The 16,355-nt window shown below is 39.6% G+C and overlaps 1 protein-coding gene across 3 annotated transcripts in view; it reads right to left on the bottom strand.

Moving 5' to 3' along the window:
• LOC130909119 (carbohydrate sulfotransferase 15-like) overlaps positions 1-14,838 on the bottom strand; it is a 76,428-nt gene extending 61,590 nt beyond the window's left edge. Inside the window, exons 1-3 of one of the 3 annotated variants that reach the window (XM_057825211.1) lie at positions 14,756-14,838; positions 11,158-11,285; positions 2,376-2,562 (exon numbers count right to left, since the gene is read on the bottom strand). The gene's annotated coding sequence lies outside the window, so the exon portion shown is untranslated. Of the gene's footprint in view, positions 1-2,375; positions 2,563-11,157; positions 11,286-13,954; positions 14,087-14,755 lie in introns of those variants that run through there. The other 2 variants (XM_057825212.1, XM_057825213.1) reach the window with 2 other exon arrangements.
• Positions 14,839-16,355: the final 1,517 nt, after the last annotated feature.

Here is a 16,355-nt window from a genome sequence, read left to right as displayed (position 1 = left end):
CTTTATGTCCAAATCAATGTGTTCAATATGGGAATGAGGCTGTAACATAAAATGTCCGCTTTTTGAATGTGAGATTCTTTGGCTCGGTGTTGCACTGATGAATCAGAAAAAGTCCCTACTGGCATAAGCGGATTTTAAGGGGAGGGGGCAGGGGGCCAGGCCCCACCTGGTGGCTGAAATGTGTCATTGCATGTAATTGTCTTTTCTATATATATATATAAAAGTATATATATAAAACTGCAACAAAAATGAATGAAATGAACAAAAAATATATTTTTATAATGGGTCAAAATTATTTTTCGAAAAGATCATGTGACTAGCAATTTAGACGGTCGTTTGCTTTGCATATAATTTTTAAAAAATTTTAAAAATTAGGGGAGGGCAATTTTATTTTTCAAATGATTTTTTTCTCTTTGATTGAAGCAACTTTTGGGGGGGATTTTTCATTGAAAGATTAAGTGTTCAAATGCAAATTTTTCAATCTCAAATATTTTTTCGCATTCAAAAACTTGTTTTATGATTGAAATAATTCTTTTTTTTTTTATTGAAGTGATTTTTCTTTTTGAAAATCTATTATTGAATTTTGATTGAATAATAAACACAAAAATGTACTCGCCAAAATGTGGCACAAATCACACATCAACATTATTTCAAAAATTTTTAAAAAACTTGACTTCAATCAATCAAAAAAAAGAAAAAAGAAAAAAAAAAAGAAAGAAAAATAGCTTTTACATGCATTTTTTTTTTTTTTTTTGGAGTTTCAAATTTATTTTTGCATTCAAACACTTTTTTTTTTTAATTCAAGCAACTTTTTGGGGGTTGAAAATATATATTTTGATTGAAGCAACTTTTTTTTAATTGAAGCAACTTTTTTTGGGATTGAATAATAAAGACACAAATCTACCTCCATATGGCTCCGCCCAGGAGATACCATTTTTTGACTGGGGTAACTACACTGGCACGACACCGGCGGGTGTACCATATTCAATGGATGACGATCTTGGCAAAAAGTATGGCCTAAGCAGCCTGATTTAGAATTCCCCTCGAGAATGATGGGAAACAAAAAAACGCTCATTGTCAACTTATTATTATAAATATTCTTGTAAGTTGATTTTATTGATGACACTGCGTTTCGGGGTCATCAACATGTTGTGCCCCTCCTGCCAAAAGTCAAAACTTCCTACTGGCTGTAATAATGTTGAAATTGGAACGAAACCTTAATTTCTACACCCTTCTTAAAAGCAACAAAATCGGAGTTAGCCCAGTTTTGTTCTTATTGGCTAAACACCAGATTCAAATTATTTTAAATGGGAATCCTACGAGATTGGAGTACATCAGCCTTTGATTTAGCGAATGAGTGCCGGAGTGGGCTAACTCAATTTTATCTCACTTTTACTAATCATTATTTATATGGCAATTATTTGTAAAGCTTAGCTGATGTTTTTGCAAGTGGCTATCTTGGAAATGGTAGCTAGCCCAATATTGCACTGATGATTGAGAAAAAATGCAGAGTGCAAGAATGGTGTTTATTTGACTTTCCGTAATTTTTGCACTATAAGGCGCCCCTGACTATAAGCCGCCACCCACCAAATTTGACACCAAACGACATTTGTTCATAGATAAGCCGCACTGGACTGTAAGCCACAGCTCTCGTAGGCAGAGTTTGACTTTTGGGGCAGGGTGGGCACAACATGTTGATGACCCCAAAACGCAGTGTCAGCAATAAAATGAACTTACAAGAATATTTATAATAATAAGTTCACAATGAGCATTTTTTTTTTTGTTTCCCATTATTCTATAGGGGAATTCTAAATCAGGCTGCTTGGCAATACTTTTCGCCAAGAACGTCATCCATTGAATATGGTACGCCCACTGGTGTCATGCTATTGTAGTTACCCCAGTCAAAAATTGTATCCCCTGGGCGGAGCCATATTGAGGTAGATTTGTGTCTTTATTATTCAATTTTAAAAAGTTCAATCAAAATATATATTTTCAATTAAAAAAAAAAAGTCGCTTCAATCAAAAAAATGTGTTTGAATTCAAAAATAAATTTGAAACTCAATTAAATGCATGTGAAAGCTAATTTTCTTTGAATTTCTTTTGGATTGGAGTCAAGTTTTTTTTTTTTTTTTTGATTGAAGCAACTTTTTTGATTGAATTAATGTTGATTTGTGTTTGGGCCACATTTTGGCTAGGACGTTTTTGTCTTTATTATTCAATCAAGAAAATAAGTTGCTTCAAAAAATTATATTTTCAAAAAGAAAAATCACTTCAATAAAAAAAAAAAATTTAAAAAAAAAATTCAATCATAGAAAGGTTTGATGGCTATTTTTGCTTTTTATAGTGTCATTAATGAAAGCCAAAGCTGTACTTACTTTCAGAATCATCTATCAACTGGAGAACCTCATTTTCTGTGATGTTTTGGCAGGAGGCCATCTTGGAAAGGCACTGATGAATCAGCTAAAGAGCTGAGGACAATAATGGGCAATTCACCAGATTCCCAAGTTGGACTAATATTTCAAAATCAACCAATTTTCATCCTTTTCTTATTCATTTCCGCGCCTAGAAAAAAGGGGGAAAAAATCAAGTTATCCCACTCTGAAAAAGTAATCCACTGTATGCTAAAGCAGAACATGCTAGCACAAATTGACTTTAAATTGAATGTGACACGAACAAGTGTTTTGCCTGTACGCTGAGGTAGGTTAAAAAACAAATCTGCTCTTTATGAAAGGAAAAAATTCTGAAAAGTGTTTTTGTGGTTGAATTCACACGGTAAGCGTTCAGCTTTACGTCGCTGCACAAACACATGCACCTGCTTGGATTAACAAGTCATATGTGTTCCAATTACATGGAAAATAACAAAGTTCCACTTAGCATTACTTACTCCTACAACAATATTGTGTATAGCAACGATTTGACTCGTTTTTTTCCTCATAAAACTCAACCATCTTGGACGTATTTTTTCCTGTACCATTAAGACATGATTATTGCAAAAGTAAGACTGTTATAATCCTAACATAAATGTCAACTTTATTTGGCTTGGTTGATGAAAATCGCTGACAAGGCCGCCGGGTTCAAACCCATACAAACAAATGGTTCCCGTGGGTTCCTCCCGACCGGTACATGCTTCCTGATGAATAGCGACTAGTGTTAGCGCAGGATGTGAGCTCACCACCTAGTACGTTGGGCAGCCCATGACGACCGCCTCACCGGTACCAGAACCAATTAATTTCCCTCCTGACTACATTCTTTTCGTTCACCTGCTGCAACAGCTGCTCCAATCTTCCCGCTTTTCTCGTCTGCTCTTTCACAAATTCTTGTTGCGGACGTGAGCCTCCTTAATTTCATAGATGGACTTTTTGACAGGCCCATAACTCAGGTTCGAGATCATTTACTCAGCAGGAAAAGCGCGCGCGGTTTCTGGAAATAGTGTGTAGGTGTTGTGATAACAATGTAAAACTGACACTTTTTCTTGTAAAATCACATATATTTGTTAAATGTAAACCATAGGACCAGGGGTGGAAATTAGGGTGCTGGGAGCTGGGCAACAAAGGGGCCTAGTTTGCGGGCGGAGAGTAGGATTGATTGGGCGAGGGATGGGTCAAACAGAAAGGTAAGACGATGTGCAGCAACACTAGATAACTTTTCGACCTTAATAAAATATTTTCATAACATTTGTGACGATATGTTGACTGACAACTATCGTAATTTTCGGTCTATAAGCCGCTACTTTCTTTCCTCATTTTGAATCCTGCGGCTTATAGTCCAGTGCGGATTATTTGTTCATCTATTTGGATCAATAGGTATTACTTTATTTGACAGCAGGGTTGTTCCGATCATGTTTTTTTGCTCCCGATCCGATCCCGATCGTTTTAGTTTGAGTATCTGCCGATCCCGATATTTCCCGATCCGATTGCTTTTTTTTGCTCCCGATTCAATTCCAATCTTTCCCGATAATTTTTCCCGATCATATACATTTTGGCAATACATTAAGAAAAAAAATGAATTAAACTCAGACGAATATATACATTCAACATACAGTACATAAGTACTGTATTTGTTTATTATGACAATAAATCCTCAAGATGGCATTTACATTCTTAACATTCTTTCTGTGAGAGGGATCCACGGATAGAAAGACTTGTAATCCTTAAAGGATAAATGTGACTTTGTCTATTGTGACTAAATATTGCCATCTAGTGTATTTGTGTATTAGTGTAGTGTAGACTTGTAATCCTTAAAGGATAAATGTGACTTTGTATATTGTGACTAAATATTGCCATCTAGTGTATTTGTAGAGCTTTCAGTAAATGATACTGTAGCCATTTAATTGTTGTGCCCAAATGCATGATGGGAAGTGCACCCATGACTGTGCGTAGTGGTATCAATTGATAAATCTTCTCTGCATTGGGAAATAACATTGGGTGTTAAAAAAAAGATCAATTAGTACCCTTCTTCCCTACATTGCTTCCCATGATATTTCTAATCGTAGGGAGAGGGATTGTAAGGCTTTAGCCAATTAAAAAATGCTCCAAAGGCTGCCAAAATTCACTCCACTCATTTTATGCTGCCTTTTAGCTCTATATATAGGAAAACGGCGCCATTACAGATTGAACGCGACAATGCGTGAGTGGGTCGTGCAGCGCATGCGTTAATTGCGTTAAATATTTTAACGTGATCAATTTTTTAAAAAATTAATTACCACCATTAACGGGATAAATTTGATAACCCTACCTTAAGCCTAAACTAAAGACTCTGGATGAATGTAACATATTATGTCTGTAACGTTAAATACAATTAGAAAACGATTTAATTAAAATATATATATATATATTCAGGGGTGCACATAAGTGGTCCGCATGCGCGCATGTGTACTGGACGTAGACAAACATGCTGGCCCTCAACGGGTTCCATACGCTTTTGCGTACCGATGGCTGACCACTGTATTTGCGGCGGACACGAGAGAATCACTTCTCAAAATGTCAAAGAGGCAGGCCCTATTAAGTAATTATTTCCGTGTTCCCCCAACCCCGTCAAAAGACAGACGACAGAGACGTCACCGGAGCTACCGGGAAAAAAGGACTTTTGCTGAAAAGTGGCTGCAGGAGGTACCACGGCTAGAAGCAAATGATGCTCGCACGGAAATGTGGTGCAACATTTGCCGTGAGAATCCTAATATCGCTAATAAGAGCAGCGTATTTTATGTAGGGTCAAAGAATTTTAGCCATCCAAACTTTGAAAAGCACGAAAAAAACAGAGCATGTGGCAATTAAGCAAACTATCGATGTCAGACAGGACCCCAATCGCCCTATGGACAAGTGGCGGAATAAAGTTATTGAAGAACAGCGCCATGCACGGACAAACGTGTTTTTGCTCGCATTTCACAAAGCTAAACATGCACGTTCAATGAGCTCTTATGAGGAGGACATCCCACTTTTACAAAGGCTTGGAGTTAATGTGGGAGCGGCATACGAATGCCCTTTATTTTTGAATTACTGCTTTTATGTTTATTTCTTTACAGTTCACTTCAAAGTAATGGCAAGTTTGTTGTTCCAGTTGATGTTAATCAAGCGTTAATTGTTTATATAATTAATTAAAGGTAATTGGCTCTAAGTAAAGCTTGTCATAATTTCATCGCATAAGGCGGGTCGGCTCTCAAGCTCAATGAGGACCAAGTGACATCTCCAGGTCCTCCTCTGAGAACCTGGGCAAAAAAAATATGTGCACCCCTGTATATATTTAAAAAAGGCATGTCCGATATTTTTTTGCCGATTCCGATACTTTGAAAATGATGTGATCGGACCCGATCGATCGGCATCTCTACTAATAAGTATTATTGTCCAAAGGACAAAGATGAAAATTAAAAGGGCCACCAAAAACAACACTGCTGTCATAATTATGATGATCCTATGAGTTCAAATAAAGTGTTACCAAATACAGTAGATTTTTCTGAATACACTTCAGCTCTTTTTTAATATAAAATATTACCCACTCGTATGTCACACCTCCAACCACCGGAGTCATCTTTTTCAATTTCTTTTACTTATTTATTTTTTTTACAAGCAAGCTTTCATCTTGTCCGATTAAATATTTCATACGCCACCGTGCTTATGCTTGTTCACTGTCTGTATTGAAGATACAGCACACTATAGCGAATGGCCACGCTCAGTAAAAATACAATTACAACTTTTCTTCTTATACTTTATGTTTAGAAATTCATGAATTTTCTTACTGCTCCTTATCATTCGTTTCACCCCACACTTGTATCCTTCCACCCTCTATTCCTTCATTTCAAAAGTCTAAACCTACTTTTGAATACAGTCTATTCATTCCATTTGTAGTAGCCTTTTCCGTTTTGAGTGCTCCCATGAGACTTTTAAAATTCTCTTTCAAAAAGTTCCGGGCACTATCAAAACAACTCCAAACCGCCATGTTGGCTTTGGGCAATAACAAGCAGCCTTTCCACTGTAGTGGTGGCTGCGCTTACTTTAAGCACATGTGGCCACGCACTCGACCAATAAAAAAAAAAAATGTTTGTTCCATCCCAATTCATCCCACAGACAGAAAAATCCTTTTTTGTCCCCTTTAAAGACACCAACAACCAAAAGCGACGCTTGTGGCGACGAACAAAAAAAAAACGAGAAAAGCGGACTTTCATTAAAATGCAACTATTGAAGCCATAAATCTGCAAACTTATAAAAATCCAGTCGCCATATATGGTGTCTTGGGAGAGGATTAAATGACTTGTTTTTCCAGTCATTTTATTTTAATAAAAGAAAAACATTTCTTTTTGCGTTACTCTCAGCAGTTTCTGTTGACTTGACAACAAAGAAGAGAAAGAGTGTCGCAATGTTTGAAGTGGCTTGTGTAATCTGAAATGAAATGAGTGAAAACTGCATGAATTTGCATTTGTTGCCAAATTTAAACAAGGCACAAAAAGGACAGTTTTTTGATTGTTCGGCCAAAGCACCAATTCTTTTATGGTTGCTAACAAAGTTTCTCAAAAGAATGAAATCAAATGATGTAACTGTTTCTTACAAAATTTCAGACAATTGGACTTGAGTCAACTTCAGCCGCCAATTTGATGACTCGTAACTCGACTCGGACTTGAAGAAAAAAAAAACGTGGACTCGGACTTCACTCGCTTGAGTTGGGAGGGTCCGAGACTCAACTCAACAGGCAGGCAATAACTCGAGACTCGACAAACTGACTAAAAAAACTTGGATTGTAGATCGGAAACCTGAGTGCTTTGTGGGTGGGCTGGGAAGCATGGTGAAGGCCTTGCCCATCCTGTGACTCAACAACTTTTTAACTTGACCCGATTTGTCTTTACAACCTTGTGACTCGGCTCAACTCGACATGACCTCTAGACTCGACTCAACTTGACAATAGCTCGAGACTCGAATCGATATGACCTCGATACTCAACTCGATATGACCTCGATACTCGACTCCATTGGACATGACCTCGTGATGTGACTGGACTAGACATGACCTCATGACTCAACTGGACTGGACATGACCTAGTGAATCGACTCGACTGGACATGACCTCGAGACTCGACATGACCTCATGACAAGACCTCATGACTCGACTTGACTCGGCATGACCTAGTGACTCGGCTTGACTGGACATGACCTCGAGACTCGACTCGACTCGACTCGAAATGACCTTGTGACTCGACTCGAATGGACTGGACATAACCTCGTGACTCGACCCGACTGGATATCACCTCGTGACTCGACCCAACTGGATATCACCTCGTGACTCGACTTGACATGACCTCGTGACTCGACTTGACTCGGCGTGACCTCATGACTCGACTCGAATGGACATGACCTCATGACTCGACTCAAATGGACATGACGTCGAGACTCGACTCGAATGGACATGACCTCGAGACTCGACTCGAATGGACTAGACATAACCTGGTGACTCGACTCGAATGGACATAACCTCGAGACTCGACTCGAATGGACATAACCTCGAGACTCGACTCGAATGGACTAGACATAACCTGGTGACTCCACCCGACTGGATATCACCTCGCAACTCGACCCGACTCGAGATAACCTCGTGACTCGACCCGACTCGAAATAACCTCGTGACTCGACTCGACTCGAAATAACGTCGTGACTCGACTCGAAATAACCTCGTGACTCGACTCGACATAACCTCGTGACTCGACTCGACATAACCTCGTGAATCGAATCGACTCGATATAACATCATAACTCGACTCGACTCGACTCGGCATGACCTCGTGACTCGACCCGACTCGGCATGACCTCGTGACTCGACCCGACTCGGCATGACCTCATGACTCGACCCGACTCGGCATGACCTCGTGACTCGACCCGACTGGACATGACCTCGTGACTCGACCCGACTGGACATGACCTCGTGACTCGACCCGACTGGATATAACCTCGTGATTCGACTCGATTGGACATAACCTCGTGACTCGACTTGACTCGAAATAACCTCGTGACTGGACTCGACTTGACATAACCTCGTGACTCGACCCAGCTGGACATAATCTCGTGACTTGATTCGACTCAAAATAACCTCGTGACTCCACTTGACTCGACATAACCTCGTGAATCGACTCGACTCGACGAACCTCATGACTTGACTCGACTCGACTTGCCCACAACAGGTAAGAGCCCGGGATTTGCTTGTGAGTTGGACTCGTGCAATAGTCTGCAAATTTACTCATATAATACGTCATTTCTAAAATTGCAAACTTGGATTGTTTTACTTTAGCAGTTTGTGTGTTAGCAAGGAAACATGAAAATTACTTTGAATTATTTTCTTCAGAATTTTGGCAAATCTGAATATTTTTTTAAAAACTCTTTTAAAAACAAATATTTGGGGGAAGTAAATAAATGGCTTTTTATGTATGGCTCTAGAGTTGTTAAAATAATATCCGAAAATATCGGCATCTGTTTTGCAGCAATGTATATTATTATGTTTTTATTATTTATTCTATGTTGATTTAAAAAGCTTACAGCCTATGTACATGGACTAGCCACAGCTTGGCACAGCAGCTATGCTTAGAATGACCTGTAGATGGCTCTAAACCAGTGCTTCTCAATTATTTTCTGTTACGCCCCCCCAAGCAAGACGTAAATGTTTCGCGCCCCCCCAAACTCTCTGCCGCCACTGTAAATAGTATTATTTGTCTATAAAATTACTATTATAAATACGCATCTGCCTAACATTGTGTCCTTTTTTTCTAATAAAGAAAAAAAGTAACATAGATCAACTTATAATAAAGTATAACTTTATTAACATTGTTTTGTTTGTAACAGAGACTTGACGTGCATCAATTTGCCCGAATTAAAAAAAAAAAGTCACATTCAAACTGTAAAAATACACTCAAGGTACATTTTTGACCATTTGATACAGAAAAATAAAATGTAATAAAATCCGTAAATAATAACAAATTCAAATTGATTAGAAACATTCACTCATGAGGACAATATGCCAAAAAATTTGACCGAAAAAACAAAAATGAATAAAGGAAAAAAAGAGTGTCCTTGGACAGAAGGACAGTTTTTATTTTTGCTGCTCACACTCAGTATTACCTCCTTTGCAATGGTGTGGAGTCATTTTGCAATGAGCATGCTAACAATGCTCACTGGTTTATTGATATAACACTGACAAAGCAGGACGATTGTTGGCAATATTCGGCACGTTTTCGCTGAAAAACGGCTTATCAATGAGATTGGGGTCAAATGTCTTTAAGTGGCGTCTTAATTGATTTGGCTTCTGGCAGTCCGCTGTAATTATTTTTAGACACAGTAAACAGTGGTATTTCCTCATCACCCATTGTATTAAAAGTCAAAGCTAAAAGACAAACGGCACGAAAAAAGCGCATTCTCGGCGGCCGAGGTAGAACCGTAGGTGAGGGCGGTCGTCGTGACGATCCCAAGCCGAAAATGGCACTTCTCGGGCGGCGACGTGAGAACCGGACAAGACAGTGGGTCGCTGCGTGAGTGAGTCCGGTCGGAAAACGGCTTTCTAAAACGGCGGCGGCGCGCTGCTCTTCATATCTGTTTTCTGTGTGCTGAGCGCTCTTCCTTAGTTCAAAAATACTGCACGCACTCTGAAAATGAGAGCGCCACTGCCACCCACTGAGTGGATGTGCAAGTACACTTAATTCCAGTCAGGCAAAAAAGAAAAAAAGAAAAAAGTATGTTCCCCGAGGACACATGCGCCCCCCCTGGCATCGCTATGCGCCCCCCCAGGGGGGCGCGCCCCACTATTTGAGAAGTACTGCTCTAAACTAAGATGCTTGGAATTTTTTAAGTGAGCAAAGACTATTTGCATTCATAGTGCACAAATAAAATGAACTATAAAATAAAAACAATAAATTATAAACTCATCACATATAACTACTGCGTTACCAGAAAGGAATAGTCATTAAGAAAACTAATAAAACTAATTATATATTGTTCTCTAATTTTTCAAAAAAGGTTTATGTCGAATACCTTGAAATTGTTACATTTATCATTATTAAAGCATTACAACACAATTTACCATTATACGTTAAGTCCACGCCCGCATATCTTGGTATCAAATTGATATCAGTATCAGATTTTGGTCAAAAAGTCATTATCAGACAGCTCTAACTGGTGCCAGGTCCTTTGCAAAAGCTATCTCCTTCACTGTTAAAGTGAACACTCCTTAAATAATGATAATAATAATTTTCCGCACGATGGCACAAAATTTAATTTTACCATTTCCTACCATCTTGAGGAATACCGAGAATTCCCCAAAAATGACTTCACAAAACTTTGCATCGGAAGAAACTAGTCTTGAAATTTTCAACATTTATATAGCACTGAGTGTTTTCACGTCTTTCATATTTTTCACTGATTTACTGGTTAATTCCAATTTCACTGACAAAATCAATTCATTGGCTGCCATTGACAGCACCGTCAATGACACTGAAAAATGAACATTCCCTGCCAAAATGCAGTCCGGGATTCTATTTGCTTGTAGATTCTGTGGGTACGTGGACACCAAGGGCATACTAATACCAGCCAGGTCCAGCTGCTCGCCACGCTTGGACGGGTAAGCCTGATTTTGAAACATCACACAGCCTCACTCACACCCCCACCCCCACGAATGGTAGTCGCGAGGTTGCTCACCACTGTGTCGTCCTGCAGGCTCCCGTCTCCTCTCATTGCTCACTGCTTATTACTCAAGCAGGCGGCGGGTTCTGCGGTGTCAGTGAACCTGTCGCGCAGCCGGAGTTCTTCCATGCATACAGATGCGCCTGGAGTAGTAGAAGGAGTTGTTAGGATCAGAAGGAAAAAAAATAAACGAATAAATAGAAGCAGCTGATGTAGAGAGGAAGTCATGAAAAGGCTAATGGAGGTGACGTCTCGACGCTTCTAATACGAGAGGGTGAGAATACTATATTAGGAAGAGAGCTGAGTGGAATTAACTCATAGGCTGCCATTGACGCGGGTAGACGTTAAATCCATTTGAAAGAGATTGAGGTGAAATGTTATCGGAAATGCTACAAAAAAAAAACCTATCAAAATTCGTAATTAGGCCAAAATTTTCCAAAGATTTGAAATGCAAACAGCTAGCACCCCTGGCGCCCCTAAGTCAACCACCAATTGTGCAAGTTCTCCTACTTGAAAAGATTAGAGAGGCCTGTAATTTTCAACAAGGGTAAACCTCAACCATGAGAGACAGAATGAGGGGGAAAAAAAACAGAAAATAACATTGTTTGATTTTTAAAGAAATTATTTCCAAATTAGAGTGGAAAATAAGTATTTGGTCACTACAAACAAGCAAGATTTCTGGCTGTCAAAGAGGTTTAACTTATTTTAACGAGGTCTACTCGTTACCTGTATTAATGGCACCTGTTATAACTCATTATCGGTATAAAGGAAACCTGTCCACAATCTCAGTCAGTCACACACCAAACTCCACTATGGCCAAGAACAAAGAGCTGTCGAAGGACACCTCAGTCAGTCACACTCCAAACTCCACTATGGCCAAGAACAAAGAGCTGTCGAAGGACAACAGAGACAAAATTGTAGACCTGCACCAGGCTGGAAAGACTGAATCTGCAGTACGCAAAATGCTTGGTGTAAAGAAATCAACTGTGGGAGCAATTATTAGAAAATGGAAGACATACAAGACCACTGATAATCTCCCTCGATCTGGGGCTCCATGCAAGATCTCACCCCGTGGCGTCAAAATGATAACAAGAACGGGGAGCACAAATCCCAGAACCACACGGGGGGACGAAGTGAATGACCTACAGAGAGCTGGGACCACAGAAACAAAGGCTACTATCAGTAACACAATGCCAGGGACTCAAATCCTGCACTGCCAGACGTGTCCCCCTGCTGAAGAAAGTACACGTCCAGGCCCGTCTGCGGTTCGCTAGAGTGCATTTGGATGATCCAGAAGAGGACTGAGAGAATGTGTTATGGCAGTGCTTCTCAAATATTTTCTGTTACGCCCCCCCTTGGAATGCATAAGGTTCAGCACCCCCCCAACTCTCTGTCGCCACTGTAAATAAACTGTAGTATAATTTGTCTATAAGATTCTTATTATTATAAGTACACCTCTCCATAACATTGTGTCTTGTTTAAAATTAAACAAGAAAAAAAAGTGTAAAAAGAACACATCCATACTCTAAAAATAGACTCAAGATCTATTTTTGACCGTATGACACTGAAAAAAAAAAAAAAAAAAAAAAAATCAATACATAATCATAAATTCAAATTGATTAGCAACATTAACTCGAGAGGACAATATGCCAAACTATTAGACTGGGGAAAAAAAAAAATAATCGAACAAAAACGACAGTGTCATTGGACAGAGAGACAGTTTTTATTTTTGCTGCAGGAAGTATCAGCTCCTTTGCTTTGTTGGGTGATTTTGCATTGAGCAATTTAGTATGCCACCTAATGTGATGCTGACAGTGCTCGCTGGTTTACTGATTTAACACTGACGAAGCGGGACGATTGTTGGCAGTATTCGGCACGTTTTCGCTGTAGAAAAAAAAAAAAAAAAAGAATTTCTGCTGTCCGCTGTGAACATTTTTAGACAAAGTAAACAGACTGGTCTTTCCTCATCTCCCACTGTACTAAAAGTCAAAGCCAAAAGCCAAATGCTACATACGCTTCGTCATATTTCTTCGTCTTAGCTTTTCATATCTCCAGTGCTCTTTGCTGTGTGCTCGTTTGGTTCGAAAATACTGCGCACATGCTGAAAATGAGAGCACCATTGCCACCCACTCAGTGGATGTGCAATTGCACTTTATTCTAGTAAGGCAAAAAAGTACTGTATGTTCCCCAAGGTCACATGCGCCACCCCCAGCATCGCTCTGCGCCCACCAGGGGTGCCCGCCCCACTATTTGAGAAGTACTGTGTTATGGTCAGATGAAACCAAAATAGAACTTTTTGGTAGAAACACAGGTTCTCGTTTTTGGAGGAGAAAGAATACTGAATTGCATCCAAAGAACACCATACCCACTGTGAAGCATGGGGGTGGAAACATAATGCTTTGGGGCTGTTTTTCTGCAAAGGGACCAGGACGACTGATCTGTGTAAAGGAAAGAACGAATGGGGCCATGAATCGAGAGATTTTGAGTGAAAATCTCCTTCCATCAGCAAGGGCATTGAAGATTAGACGTGGCTGGGTCTTTCAGCATGACAATGATCCCAAACACACAGCCAGGGCAACAAAGGAGTGGTTTCTTAAGAAGCATTTCAAGGTCCTGGAGTGGCCTAGCTAGTCTCCAGATCGCAACCCCATAGAAAATCTGTGGAGGGAGTTGAAAGTCGGTGTTGCCCAATGACGGCCCCAAAACATCACTGCTCTAGAGGAGATCTGCATGGAGGAATGGGCCAAAATTAGTTAGCCACACGGTTTCTAACCTTCATATGGTATTGTTTAGCCACAACTGGATTCATTACCTTATTACTATTCATCCTTCACACAGCCGCTGGAAACAGAAGTGTCGTTTGATCCATCTGCAGGCGACCAGGAGATGATGATTTTACGACACTGTGCGGGTATGCGCTGGTCCTCAAAGGAAACGCAGTCTTCCTTAAGGCAAAACACTGCCGCTTTTGTCCACAGGCATCGCTAAAATCGACCAAAACTGATAAGTTACCTAGTGTTATTTTAAAAGTCAAACGAAAACTTCCAAACTAATAAAAAACAAACTAAATGTTCTTGATTATCATACAAGAAGACAAAACTCGACCAAATTCCCTGTGAAAAATACACTTTTTCTGTCAAACAAAATTCAGAATCTATCCGAACACGGCTTCTAAGACTTAAATTCAACTCGATGTCCTCACTGCCTTCCTTCCTTCCAGCTGTCTTTTCGGCGAGACAAAAGGTTAGAGCACATCTTAACGTGAAACCACTGACCTTTTGGTTGACCGATGTTTGGCGCTTCCGCCGCACTTTCCATTAGCTTTATTTCCTTTGTACACTGGACGAGCTTACAGTGAATAACCAAGTTTCCACCGAGATTGATTGATTAAAACTGTGATTTTGAACGCTTCCCATTTTAAAAAGATCGGTCGTCTATCCTTCTCAATGGCAGCGAATAAGTTAACGCTTCTCGAAATTGATAGTTAAATATTCACGGTGGTGCAACACGTGTAGACAAATAATAAATCTTGATCAACTTGATGAAGGTAACCAATCGACCAAATGATCCATTTGTCTATTCTAAAAATCCACCATTTCCCAGCTACACTTACCATAAAGCCCACATGCGAGCTCACGCGTGGAGGACGTGCGCTATCGGCCCGAAAGTCGATACCGATGATGAGGGTTTATCCTTTATGACACTTGAGAGCTTCTATGGCAGCGAGCCCAAAGCCTAGCTCGTTAGTCTAACCTTCCATCCCAAAATCCATCCCTCCTCCTCTCCTAGGACATCCACAATGACCGCTACTGTTTTTTTTTTTTCTTCTACGATTCCTCGGGGCACTATTAAGCATCCTTTTTTTTCTTCTTTTAATAGAAATATAGTGGAAGCTGACAGTTTCGGACCTTCTGCTTCATTCTGAGCTTCCCGTCTGCGGTTTTCGGCTTCTCCAAACAACCAAAGGCAAAGTAACGGCAAAGAGTTCCAGATTTCATGGTAGTCTTGGCATCTAAGTCTGCCACATGAGAGCGTCGGGAACCAGTCGCTCGTAACTGACAATACTGGATTTGGAGGGCCAAAATTTAAATTAGGAGGTGCGGTGCACCAACTGGGACACATGTTAAAGACGAGAGATGAAGAATTTGTTTTACTGTCTGGAGCTTTAAAGGCTACTGGCAAATAGATAGAAGTAAAAGTAGAAATTCTGTACTGTATTTTATTAACACTCAGAGGAAGGGAAAATCTAAATCTAACGTGAGACAAAAATTTGAGCAATGCAGGTAAAAGTGGTGGAATATAATTGAGTTGAAAATTGTACAAAAAAAACCCCAACTATATATATAAAAGAGGTTGCGCTAGACATTTTCGTTGTCTGTCATTTTGACTGACAGGGTCATAAAAATCCGGTCATAGTCTATTTTTACCCGTCACTTAAATGTTTAACCCTTTAAGGTCTGGGCCTATTTTGTCTGATTTTGCATGCCTTTGAAGTTGCCTTTATATTTCAAAGACAGAATTGTTTACGATGGCCTGGTTTGGTCCCTTTTTTTGTGACACCTTGAACTTCATGTCCAAACTGTTGTTTCCTTCACTGACCAATTATAAATCATCATTTTGGGCCCAAAAAGACCAAAAATTCCAAAATCGTTTTGTCAAAATTTTTAATATTGATGTCCAATTGACAACCAAACATGCGTAACGAACCGTTTCGAAACTTTGTAATATTTATTCAACATGTTAGGATGAACATTCAACCAAAAAAAATTAGAATAGTCTTATATTTGACAATTCAACATAAACAACAGGTATAGCCATAGGCGTTTTTTGCCTTTATACATGCTCTAGTCAAAACAGGTTATATACAGCAGACCGAACAGTGAAAAAATATATACCATCTAACACAAAAAGTGTTTAGAGGCCATCTCTTTATGAGTTTAGGTATTGCGGCCCATCACTTGATGAAAACTATGTACACACAATCAAGCTTCTTGAACACACATTTATATACACAAATTGAGAAGACTGATTGTGGGGGAAAAAATATATATATAACATTGGGGGGAAAAAAGTATTTTCAAAAATATTTACAATAAACAAGTTAAAATTTTTTCAGGCATGCCACTCTGAAAAGCAGTTTCGTCCTGGAATTAGACACAGGGCTACATCAGACAGCCCACACTTCCATGGGGTGTCGGTCCTCTTTCCACCCT

Source organism: Corythoichthys intestinalis, chromosome 21 (genome assembly GCF_030265065.1).
Source record: "Corythoichthys intestinalis isolate RoL2023-P3 chromosome 21, ASM3026506v1, whole genome shotgun sequence".
Lineage (NCBI taxonomy): Eukaryota > Metazoa > Chordata > Actinopteri > Syngnathiformes > Syngnathidae > Corythoichthys > Corythoichthys intestinalis.
Note: the sequence above shows the minus strand (reverse complement) of the source record. Positions and strands in the feature narration are given on the sequence as shown.